The sequence below is a fragment of the Atractosteus spatula genome, chromosome 12 (assembly GCF_055471065.1).
Source record: "Atractosteus spatula isolate fAtrSpa1 chromosome 12, fAtrSpa1.hap1, whole genome shotgun sequence".
In the NCBI taxonomy this organism is placed as follows: domain Eukaryota; kingdom Metazoa; phylum Chordata; class Actinopteri; order Semionotiformes; family Lepisosteidae; genus Atractosteus; species Atractosteus spatula.
Window position 1 is genome coordinate 46,167,987 of NC_142717.1, and position 12,885 is coordinate 46,180,871.

Here is a 12,885-nt window from a genome sequence, read left to right on the forward strand (position 1 = left end):
CACAGAATACATGTTCCACCTGGCAGATTGGTGCCATGAGCTGCCTGTGACTCATATCTGCAATGCTTCTACTGATCCTTTAAAAACTTAATTGCCTTTTTAATGAACCGACACCTTGACCTTAACCATGTCACCAGCACACATGGTGAGACACAAGTCTCTCTTCAGCAATTGTATCACTGAAGACCTCTGTGGGCAGGACTGAAGAGGACAGGTCAGGGCACACTTTCCACAACACTCCTGTCCAGATCCTGGGACAGGCTGATCTCCGGAGTCCAGGTGTCCCGTGTGGAGTGGAATGGGAATCCTGTTCATCCCAGTGAGCTTGGAAGGCAGAGACACAGGGACACCGCTGTGTGCCTGACCAGGAGGTCCCTGGGTTTGGTCTCCTGCAGATATGTTTCAGTTGATAATAGGGAGGTACAGTATCATCAGGGCATCAAATCTGAGGTGCACTAACTCAGTGTCATTGTTTCCTCACGTGGCTTTTTCATTCTGTATGATGGAAGTGAAGATAGCTCGGTCACAGTCTATGAACTTTCATGTTCTGTGTGTGTAGTGGAGCTAGTTCGGATACGGTGACGTCATCACCCTCCCTGCGCGTAGCAGGGAGCTCAGCTGCCTGTGCTGAGGGAGGTCTCCTTTAGCACATGTGGCTGGTTCTCTGTTGCGTTATGCAACGGGTGGCAGAGGGCAGGAGCCCGCGCGGAACCGCTTCGGTCACATGTGCAGGTAACGTTCAACTTGCAGAAGAGATAAGGCTCGTATATTTCAGGGTAGTTATCCATAACTTTCATAGCTATTGCTTCAGTTCCTGACTCATTACATGCACAGATCTCTTCAGCATGCTAGGACTTCATCGCTCCAATCGAGCTACTCCTTTGAAAGTGCTACCCTTTCTTATCTTGGTGCAGTCGCAGGAACAAAGCGTCCTGTCCTGCGACCTGTACTCTTTCAGCACTGCTTATCTAGAGCAGGTTTAAGGCATGGCAGAAACTTTAAAGGACATCATTCAACTAAGCTGCCAAAATATGTCACTCCCTCCCTTTCACCCCACTCCCACGCGGGGACTGGCTGCGGTCTTTCTACCCCCCTGTGGCTAAAGCCCTTTCTTGCCTGCGTCCCCGGAGCGAGTCAAGCGCCTGCTCAAGAGCTCGGACCCTTGCAAGGGAGCGAGAATCACTCGCTCATGTCTGAATACGGGAAAGTAGAGTCCCGGCATCTGATTTTGCAGAGAGGGTAAGACAGCTATTGGACTACAGAAGACAACACAGCTCTCGTGACTAACTGACGCTTTCATCCACAGCAGCGCACAATCGCTCCCCTTACGCAGCCGGGTCATTTTCTGGAGGGGTTTGAATGAGGCATTTTGCACAACAGAGTCTTTCCTTCCAGTTACGACTCCAGAACCCTCAGCGTCTCATTAGTTCTGCTAACAATTGTTCTTAGATATATCACTCCAAAGGAGCCCAAAGCCGTCTATATAGGAACGGGCCCTTCCAGCCCACCTGGACAGAGGTTGAACGTCCGGTGAAATATTATGTTTCCTCAGTCGTGCCCTCGGTCGTTTTCAGCCTATAAAACCGTGCCGGCTGCTAATCCCTGTATCACAGAAACATTAACCTTTAAATGAACTCAGAGTCGAAACAAAAGATAAGAGAAGACGAAATTTTTTGACGAAAAATCGTTTAAATTATATACTTCTTCTTCTTCTTCTTCAGAAAAGCACTTTTTTTAAAAAAATGTTTTTGTGTCGTGCGTACTTGTCTTGCAGTAAACCTGTTTTCCAGCCCACTCGTTGACACGGCCGCTCTGGTGTCTGGGAGGAACGGCCCCCTAGCGGCTCATTCGAGTATAGCCTTGACGGCTCGCTCCAGGCGCGCTCTATCTCCAGACCCTGTTGCTACGCTTACACCTGATTCCCTTCATTAGCTGTTATGTGGATGCACGGCGTGCCCGTTGATCCATAATGAGGTCTGCTGAGCCGTACACGCGTCTACGCTGTCGATTGTTTTCACGGACCTCAGGAGGGAAAGGGACTCGCGTCTTCGTTATCTCTTCCAAGACATGATTTCTACAATGCTCCGACAGGAGCCACACACAAACCGCAAATACGAATGTGCTGTCTGGAGTCTAAAAAAAAAAAACATTAAACAAAATCCGTAATCCCACACTTGAACAGACCCCACAGCCTGGGCCTTTGTTAGTCTTTCTTCATCTCCGCTGGCTCCTCCGCAGTCCGCAGTCTGACTGACGCAGCCCGACTCTCCGCGGTCCAGTTCCAGCTTACAGGCCGTCGTTCAGACGCTGTATAGCCGCCAATTAACGTTCAGCGAGCGTTGTCCCGGAACTGTATTTGTACCGTCCTGTTTGAGGACACCCTACCGCAGGGGTCACCGGCTGAGTCCCCGCACGCTGAGCTTCCTCGGGTGATCTTGCAGTCTCTTACTCTCATCACAGCCCGAACCAACAAGCTCCATTTCTGCGCAGCGGGGTGGGGGCTGGTGGCATTTTCCTGCGAGGCTAAGGGAGCCAAATTAAAATGGTATCATTCTCCTGCAGGACGGAAGATCGGGTATTAAACGTTTCAAGGTGGGAGAGCGCTTACGGAGTTGTCAATAATGAAAGCAGGTGTAACTAACGAGAGGCTAACCATGACCGAGGTCGGCTCTTGGGCTTCTGATGGTATCTGATGCGCACTCCATTGCTGATGTGAAGGAGGCTGCTCTTCATGAAGAGCACAAGGAAGACTACAAACACGTGCGGGAACACGGAAGAGCATTGCTGCCATCAAGGAAAAAAAAAAATCCCGAATTTCGGGAATATTCCCGAAAATCTCAGACTATCTCGTAATGACGAGATCATCACGCGATAGCACCACTGTCGCACAACACCTACATCATCATTAACTCCCGAACTGACTCCCGGTCGTAAGCTGTGGGATCGATTCTAGGGTTAGACCTGTCCATATGAGGTGCAAACTGGGACATTTCATGATGAATAAACCCCGAGGCGCAGTTGTTGCAGGGCCGCACCTTGCCAGGAACACTAAACACAGCTGTCGGTAGCTTGCGGGTCGTGTCATTGCACAGCGTGACAGGTTGTTCAGACAGTACACGACCGGTTCTGTCTCAAAACTCCCAGATAACTCGGGGATTGGTTTCCTAGATGGCAGCAGTGCGCTTAAGTGCAGGACAGACTGGGCTCCTTACCGCGTATAAATAGCTGTGCATTCTCCATGAATGCAGGATATTATTTATTATCACTGAAAGAGACAATGAGAAGCGGTTGTTCCAAAACCGAGGGTCCCCACACCGGCAGACTGGCTGCAATGTGCGCTTTTATCCCACAAACTGGGTTGACTGACTGACCTGCTCTTATTGGTAACATCTCCGTGCACCTTATTTTAGCCACAGTACAGTTTTAATATTCTGTACAGATGTACCAGCAGGCAACAGTTTTCTTAAATGACCAGTTCTCCAAGGCATTTTATTTTAGTTCTTAACAATTGAGGGAATAAGCTAAAGCTGTTTTTGCAGTTGAACATTGTGTTCACTAAAAGTGAACCGTACAGGACAGGTGGAAGCCTTATCATGTAAGGCGTGTCAGTAAGAGCTACAACCCTTGAAGCAGACCCATCATTAAGATGATGGGTCTGCGTGGAGAATGGTTCCAACTGAGTGTCCCTGCCAGGACGCTGGAATCTGACTGGACACCGTGTTGTTGCTATTAAAAGGTAAGGGAAGAGACCCTCTGTCCTAAAATCTTGGCTTTCACAGCAGGGAGTTAAATATGAGACAGATTCGAAGTTGCACAAGCCTGGGAGCAGGCAGGGCGGTTGTGGTACTTCAGCGCTGAGACGTCTGGGCGGAGAAGCACCTCAGGTTTCGGGGTGAAGAAGCTCAAGGCCTGATCAGCGGAAAGTCCGGAGAAAAGCCATCAGCGCTCGGCGACCAGCACCTTTCCCTCACTGCTGGTGGAGTGCTGCCGCCTAGTGGCGAGACTGGCGTTGTGCCTCCTCTGCACGCACGGGGTGGCGCGGGGTCGGAGAGATTTCCAACACTCAATCTCTCGTTAGCCAGGGCAACTGCGTTTTGTTTCTGGATGATATTATATAGCATGAGGGAAAAACAAAAGATATACGTGATTATTGGAGCAGAAGCTCTGTTACGGCTCAGTAAGAAGGTCTGAAAGTGAGAAATGTGCGATGCTCCAAGTACTTTGCTTTCTTTCAGACAGCTTCCCTGAAATCGTGAGCAGAGGGCTGGCTTGGTTCTCACGGACAGCTGATGTAAATCCCTATGAGTCCAGCTGTAGGCTTTCCTGAAGGATTGCTACTACTGGGGTTTACACACCAGCGAAAGACCGCAAAGGATTTCCAGTTTCAGCTGTTGCCTCTGGTCTGAAAAGCGCAGACCAGCGGACTCAAGAACAGCCTCTATCCCACTGCCGTACGCATCCTCAGCAGCTAAGCGCAGAGCCTCAATACACATCTGCACTCTGCACTTTTTACACGGTCTTCCGCTTTTTCTGGGTCTCACTACTACATATTTATTTATTTTTCCACAACATGTTGATAGTTCCTGTCGCCTGCAGTGTGCGGCGCTGTTGCAGTGCGTGTGTCCCGAGAGATCAGCGCGATGAAGAAGGTACGCGTTCATATGGCAGGAAACTCCTCTACTACTGTTGGAATCACAGTCTGCAGAGGAGAACAAGTGGAGCAGGTTGTGAAAGAGAAAATGAAATGTCCAAAGTCATAAGAGCATCGACTTGCCAGGTTTGTGCACCTTACCTAAAATATTAAGGTAATAGGGCCATATGAGTAAAATGCACTCCACATACAGTACTGTATTTACAAGGCAGTTTTACATTTGTAGTTCGAGTAGGCAGCTGCATCAGCATGCGTAGGCTCCACAGCCAAAACATTGTGTTTCTTTTCTTCTCTTTTCAGCATGGGATTAACCTTTACTTGTTCATTTTTACATTGGGCCTATTTTTTAAACTGCAACCCACCTCTGGTAACCCATCGATAAAGGACAATTAACAAGTACAGCCTGAGATCCAGAATGGTTCAGCTCCATCAGACTCCAGGAATCTGGGTTTTGCTCATGTTTAGAAATGCAGGCTCTGCGTGAGCCTGGTCTCATTGTCGAAATCGCAGGCTTTTCAACGGTACGTTAACAACGCCAGTGTCTCTGTCTGCGGCAGGCATCCCCGGGCCTGGTCAGCAGGGGCACTGTGTGTGGGGTTCAGGGCTTCTGCACCAGCACCTGCAGAGCTGAAAAAAAGCTTCTAAACTGGTCTAATGAAGCCCATAATTAGTGGACTCTGGTCATTAGGAGCCCAGCTGGATAGAAACCTGTAGACACAGCAGCCCCCATGGACCAGGACGGGGCTGCAGAGGCACTGACCCCTCTCTCCCTGTGGTGCCAGACCAGGACTGGGCTGGACAGGCACTGACTCCTCTCTCCCTGTGGTGCCGGACCAGGACTGGGCTGGACAGGCACTGACCCCTCTCTCCCTCTGGGAACACTGAGCCGCCGCCTGCGGGCTGTGTGGACAATGTGGCTGAAAGCAGGTCGAGGGTCTGGGCCTTGTGAAAGCGACTCTCTGTAAGGCCTCCAGAGGCTCAGAGCAGACTTGCAGATTCCCCGCGAGGAGATGCTTGGCAGGCAAGCCCAGTTCTCTGGAGCGACCTCGCTGGCTGCGATGGTGTCAGCTTCCTGCTCCGAAACGAGCCTTCACTTAGAACAGGCTTCTTTGCACAGGTGGCAGCACAGGTCTCTCCTGCCAGACAGTGGTGTGGCTTGTCAGGGAACAGATTTACCGCCACACGGCTCTCTCTCCCGGGAAAGTCAAGCCGGACTCTTTGCAGTGATTTTGAGAGCTGGACTTGGAACAGATCTCCAGAGTCCGCAAAGAGCAGGCTTGGGATTCACCAGTCGGATGCAGGGAGAAACGTGGAATGAGCTGCAGAGCCCTGCAGCAGACAAGCACCGTGTCTGAATTTTCACGGGAAATCGCAGCAGGTTAAAAATAGTTACGTTTCTGCAATAGGCTGGGCTAAGGTTACACTTTACGTAAGCGCACAAGTTCACGCCCCTGAGCCAGTAGTCACTGAAAGGTCTTGTTCTGTTTCTGCTCTTTCGTAACAAGTTAGTCATCAAAGCAAACAGCAGCTGACCTCCCAGGGCTGAAACTGTACTTTTTCAAGAAGGAGTATTCCAGTATTACTTTATGCCACAGACTCTGGACCTTTTTTATTTGTACGCTACAAATATCTGAATTATATATATTACATATAACATTAAATTGCTTCACATGTTTTGAGTTGCTTTATCTCAGTGACCAAAGTAGCATTGTCAGTTCGGCCAAATAATTTCTTGTTCCATATTAAAGTTACAAAAACATCAGGAAGTGAGAAGAGAAAATCGCTTGAGCCAATCAGAGTGCTCCAACATCCTTTAATGCTACTAGAACAGCGTCTTCCTGACTCTTGAAGGATTCTAGACGGTGACGCAACCTGACAGGCTGCCGTGCCCATCTACACGGCTGAGCGCTGTACTGTGGCGCTCTGGGTGACGTACCTGGCAGAGGGGCAGAGCAGCTGGACCTTGTCCAAGATGTGAACCCACAAGCTCCCTGCCACACGTCCGGGGCTCAGACTTCTATATCACACTGCTTTCAACCCGGCGTAGAAAATTCAGGTGTGAACATTTTGTTTTTGGAGTTTCCAGCATACACACTCAGAGGTCTGTCTAGTCCACCTGGACACGAGAAGCTACAGTAATTGATCCAGGATCTTGTTCAGATATCTGTCAGCTCCTTAAAATGTTGTTGTAGACATTGTACTGTACGTTCACACTTTAATCCTTGAAATCTGACTACACCAAACTACTGGAGTCAGACAGGCTTAGTGTATATCCAGTGCACAGACCAGATGTCACTATCTCCTCTGTTAAGCTCAGCTGTATTTTGTAAACACTTTAACAAGCGACACACTGAGTAACTATGATAGTTAATTCAGTCGTGATTTTGATCTACAACTGTGTCTTAGCTCACAGCTCCCTTTCAGTTTGTCTGTGAGAGCCGTTCACAAGCAGCTTTTTCCTAAAGTTGAATGGTTGATTGGCCACTTCAGAGCAGTTGAGTGAGTTTTACAGGTTGAGTGAACCAGTGAGAGAGAAGAGTTGTGCTGTTTACTGTAAAAACACTTACAGGTGCGACAGCAGAGCTCCGAAGAGGAGCGGTTATCTGATTAGAGAACAACTGTGAGGTCAGAACAGAGAGTTCCCTGGAAAGAAAATGAAAAATGTCACAAGTACAGCTATCTGGAGGTGTTGAGAGCACTTTCGGGGAATTAAAAACCAGGCTGTGAAGGAAACTGGTAATCGAAGTATGTAATGTACTGTATTTCTAAGATACTGTGGGACAATGGAAAAAAAATAATCACCGCCATTAATGGTATCTTTCCTCAGAATCATGCGGTTTGACAGGTGTTTCATAATTTGACTTTGTTTTTTTCTGCTCTCTTGTGAATTGAGAGAAATAAATACACAAGAATTAAAGCAATGAGCAATTTTAGAAGGCACTATTGCACTCAGACAATGTTCTTTCTTGAAGGCAGAACAGGCAGACCCGATATTTCTGAAAGGAACACAGTAGGAGCTGCACGCGATCACTCTTGTGATGGGGTGCGGGAGCAGGCAGGGCTCAGTGGTGTTCAGGACACACTCCAGCGTGGAGTTTCATTGTGTCTCTCTGCAAAGGCTTGCAGAGCTTCGGGAAGACTGAAAAGAAACTGTCACAGTGAATTTCCTCCCTCACTGTCTTTTACCTTTTATATGTGCATTTAACTAGATGAGGCAACTGCAAACAGATTTCAGGAGAGTGCCCATTTATAAAGCCGGGCATTCAGTCTGAGAGATGCAGCCTGCCTTGCTCAAGGGAAGACAGCGGTTTCTCCCTCTCTGCAGGCAGTGCCATTATCCGGGACCCAGGAGCTAGATCCTGTGAAAGCATGGGGAGGAAATAACCCAGAATGAGCCCCGGCTGAAAGAATATGACTCTGTCAATGTTTTATTCTTTTAAAGCATGGGCACTGCAGGGCTGAAACGTGTCGACGTGTCCGAGTGTTTCGCTGTAAAAAACAGGAGGGTGGTCATCAAGGGCCATGAAGGCTGCAATGATGCTGTCAGTTAAATTAAACAGCATATTGGTTTCAAGTGTTTGAATAAGTAAACAAAAGTCTTTCATTGGACGTTCCTGTTACTTTAGACAGTAGAAGTTATATCAATAGAAGTAACTGCCTATAGTAAGCTTTTAGTTTTTATGTTTGTTTATTTTTATGATGACAATTTTCACCCAGCTGTTGGTGAGGAAGATTTATATAAATATAATGTCTGTTTACCCAGCAATAAGGGCAAACACTGTAGTGAGTTATTTACAGTATAATATAGGCCTAAATATACATGTAAACTGTGCCCACCTGTTAATGAGTTAAAGTCCTGTATATAAACAGAAACAATGCAGCTCTTTGCCCTGCTCGGCTGCTGGGCATATTGTCTTTCACTGAAGGGACAACTAGCACCTGGGGCATATAGCCACTTCCTTTGACACGACAGGACTGGCTTTGTCTCCTTCACATTTATGATAGGAATGAGGGCTTGTACTTGAATTTTTAATGTACAGCATTTTATAGAGGTTGTTTTCCTTAAAAGGAGCTATATAAAATAAAGTTGGATTGACTGAAAATAAGTTGTCCCTATGCGAGAAAACTGAGACCAGAGGCATTTTATGACACAAAGGGTTGTGGGAATCAGGGATTAAATGCCTAGATGCTGAAGCCGATAGCTTGACGTATTTGATGAAAAAAACGGATGAGATCCTGGGATCAATTAACTATTGACTACCAAATAGGCCAGACGGGTTGACTGACCTATATTGTATTCTTTCTCAAGCGCCCATATTCTGAAGAAAGACACATCTACTTGACCCTCACTTGAGCGCTACAAACATAATTAATAAAAATTAATAAAAATGAGAAAAGTGTTCCTGTGTAAAAGTATCTCTGTCTCTACTGTCCAGCTACAGTGTTACTGTATCTCTGCCCCCACTGTCCAACTACAGTATGTTAATGTATCTCTGTCACCACTGTCCAGCTACAGTGTGTATCTCTGTCCCTAATATCCTGATACAGTGTGTGTTAATGTATCTCTATCCAGCTACAGTGTATGTTAAAGTTTCTCTGTCCCTAATATCCTGATACAGTGTATGTTAAAGTACCTGTGCTCCTGCTGTCCAGCCACAGTGTGTATCTCTGTCCCTAATATCCTGATACAGTGTGTGTTAATGTATCTCTGTCTAGCTACAGTGTGTGTTACAACTATCTGTCCCTAATATCCTGCTACAGCTACAGTGTTAATACGACCCTGTACTCTGAACTGACACTGGGGGCGGGGTCCTGAGCGCCTCCGGAATCTGATTGGTCCTTGCTCGTGCCTGACGCAGGGGGGGGCGGGGCTTCGGCAGCGAGATTGACGCCGGGAGCGCGGATGGGGAGCTGCGCGTCCACAGCAGCTGAGGGGGGTTTGAATTTCTAGCCGGGACGGCGAATTGGACGGCAGGAGGGTATCGGCGGGGGTAAGTCTGTCTTTATTTCTCCCAGATCTGCAGGTATGACGGTTCTGCCAGTTCCCCTCGCCGCGCCCGGAGCGCTGGCTGTCCGGCGGTGTGCGCAGGGAGAGGGGGCAGTTTCCCTGCTCCGGGCTGAACTAACTCGCCCTGCGCCGGGAGTCCGGCAGGAGTCGCCTGGTCCGGCCGGCCGGCCGTGCGGGAGCGGAGCGCCCCTCTCCCGGGGGGCGCCGTGCCGAAGCGCGACGGGACGGCTGCGTGGTGGTGGTGGTGGGGCGCTCGGAAGTGCTCTCTCCATGTGTTTGCGCCGGCTGGAGTGGGGAATAAAAATGGCCGCACGTGTAGTTAAAATAATTGTTTTTGGAGGTGGGGAGGGGGAAAGAACCCCACCGCTGAGTAAGTCGTGCGGGAGCCGTGCCGGGTGCCTCCTGTGCGTGGCCTGTACTCGCCACGGCTGCGGCGCGTGTGCGTGGGGCGAGTGCTGCACGCAAGTCGCTTGCTTCTCTGGCGGCTCCACGCCGTGCCCGGGACTGGTGCGGGTCCTGGTGCGGGTCCTGCCGGGCTGGTGCCCGGGCCCTCCGGGGGGCGCAGCCGGTGTCTGTGTCACAGACCCCCTGGTTTTCCGCCTGGTGTGCGTTTGTGGGTTCGGGCGGTGCAAACTGGAGCTGAGCTGATATTCCGGCATTGTTCCTTCTCGGCCCCGTTGGGTCGTATTTCTCAACGGAAGAGAAAGAAAGAGAAAACTTTCGTGCGCTTCGCAGTCATTTCCAGGGCTTCACGCGTGCAGAGGGGTCCGGGCGCGTTCTGCTCACCACGCGCAGGAAAGTGACAGGACCCCCACCCCCCACTCCCACTGACACGCAGCCCCGTGCTGCCGCGGGCTGTCCGTGACACAGTGACCCTGAGGCTCCCAGAGCGCAGCGGCGAGTCTGGCCGCAGATCAGCAGCAGCAGCAGCCTTGACCCAGCCTGAGCGTGTTGGGGTCTCTGATCAGCCCCTGGGGTCCAAGGGACGCCCCACACTAACAGCCTGAAGGAAGGGGGTCTCATGGTCTCGGGGAGAGACAGAGCAGGAGCCAGGGGCCGCGGGCCGGGAACTCCAGGGAAGGGCAGGTGGGAGTGGGGATCCGGCCGCCCCTGCCACGGAGTCCTCCAGGAAGAGCAGGATGAGATCCTGGGATCAATGACGTGCCAACGAGTGACCGGGCTCGATGTGGCGAATGGGCTGTGCTGGCGGCGCTGATGATGATGAGACCCGCTGGGCTCGGGGCGGTGCTGATCGACCCGCCAGCCGGTGATATAGCTGCTCTTTCCCTAGTGCTGGATGGTCACAGGGCGCTGTACAGAGGCGCACCGGGGGGCACCGAGCAGGGAGAGGCAGGGGGGCTGTGGAGTCGGGGTGTCCTGGCGTGAAAGAGGGTCTCGGGGCCTCTCCTCCCGCGGGACCTGCTGTGTCGATGCCACAGGGGCGGACAGCCCCCCTCTGAGCTGCTGGTCTCTGCGTGTTGCTCTCAGTGTGGGGGCAGAGCGACCAGAACGCACCTCTTTACCTGCAGGGTGGCGGGAGTGTGGAGTGAGCTCTGCGGATCGGTGAAGTACCAGACAGGCTGGCTGGGCCGCTTGTCCCCCTCTTGCGTTCCTGTGTCCCGGTGAAGCCGGCCCTGTGCGTGAACTGCTCACACCCACGGTTCCACACCCGGGCCCCCGCGTGTCCTGCACGTCTGCGCTCGTGCCGCCCGGCCCTGCTGCCCATGGGACTCGGCCCCCTGGCGACGTGTCGGGAGACGAGGCTCTCCGGGATTGTTCCCCCCACACCCGTCCCTGCAGGGACGCCCAGTCACCCGGCTCCGCTCGGCTCAGGGGGGCTCGGGGTGACCCTGTGTCCCCGTGTCCTGGAGAGGGGTTGCGTTACCCCGACTCCCGTGGTCATCTGGTGGGGAGGGGCAGCTGCTCAGGCCTCGGCACAGCAGCCTTATCCAGGCAGAGCTAATGAGCCATCTTTTTTTTTATACTAATAAAATTACTTTATTAACCCTTTACAATTTCTTGCATTAGGAATTATCTTTTCGCATACCCCAGCTTGCTCTCCATGAGACACAGACACACAGACAGGGAGAGAAGCTGGGGGTCAGAGCGCAGGGGCAGCCATTGTACGGCGCCCCTGGAGCAGTTGGGGTGAAGGGCCTTGCTCAGGGGGAGAGTGTGGGGTCAGCGCTCCAGCCGTCCGGCATGGAGTGGGAACAAGTTAACGGGATGTGACGGAAGACTTTCTCGTTGTAAAAAAGAGGGGAAAAAACCTTTGGCATGTTTGTGAGATTTTTTTCTGTTCTTTTTTCCCGTAAACAGAAGCGAAAGCTTTCAACTTAAAACGGCTGAAATCCTGAGCTGGTCACGTTTATGAGAGGTGTGGTCTGCAGTTTCAAAACTGTTTTTCAAATTTTTGCGTAAAATTCTTTCCTGAAGCTCATAGCCTGCGTTTTGATTTGTTCTTAAGATGCTGAAAAATGACGCCCCGAAGATATACAAATAAAAGTTTACTTTGTTTTCCATGAGTCAGGATTTCCATTGATCTCAGTTTTAATGAGAAATTAGCATTCTTCGGTTCCCCAGGCTCTTCAGATGTAGGCTGCTTCAGCCTCTGCTAGATTTAGTCAACTTTTTGTGAAGCTTTGGGGGACAGAATTCATTTTGATAAACGTGTGGCGCAGTTGTGCGGTGCTGAGCATTGCTGTAGCTCTCTGTGCTGGGGTTCTGGGTTCAAATCCAGACCTGGGATGCTGCCTGTGTGGAGTCTGTATGTTCTCCCCATGTGCATGTGGGTTTCCTGCGAGTGCTCTGGTTTCCCCTACGGCACAAAAACATGCTTCTGGGAGAGTGGGCCCTGCCGTGGGTCTGTCCGTGACTGGCGTACCCTGCCCTGTGCCTGTTGCTTGCCCAGATAGGCTCTGGCTTCCCCGCAGCCCTGAACTGGATTAATCCGTTCGGAAAAGGATGGAGGGATGCTTTTCCTCTCCATCCTTTCCTTGTCAGGGAGCCGCCTGTCCTGGTGGGCAATGCGGAGCCTGTTCGGGAACAACAGGACTCCAGTTGGAGCACACATCTAACCCAGCCAGCCAGCCGCTGGGCAGTGGGGGGAGCGCCAGGGGACCAGGGGAACGGGGGAACATGCAGGCTCCACACAGAGGGCTCCCCAGGCTGGACTCGAACCTGGGGCCAGATAAACAGCGCTCACTGCCACTCCACTCCCCTGTGC

General features: G+C 51.0%; 1 protein-coding gene across 3 annotated transcripts in view; it reads left to right on the plus strand.

The window, feature by feature from the left end:
* The first annotated feature begins 9,507 nt into the window (after positions 1-9,507).
* pals2b (protein associated with LIN7 2, MAGUK p55 family member b) overlaps positions 9,508-12,885 on the plus strand; it is a 42,013-nt gene continuing 38,635 nt past the window's right edge. The window contains exon 1 of one of the 3 annotated variants that reach the window (XM_088928707.1): positions 9,508-9,642. The gene's annotated coding sequence lies outside the window, so the exon portion shown is untranslated. The remainder of the gene's footprint in view (positions 9,643-12,885) is intronic. The other 2 variants (XM_088928708.1, XM_088928711.1) reach the window with 2 other exon arrangements.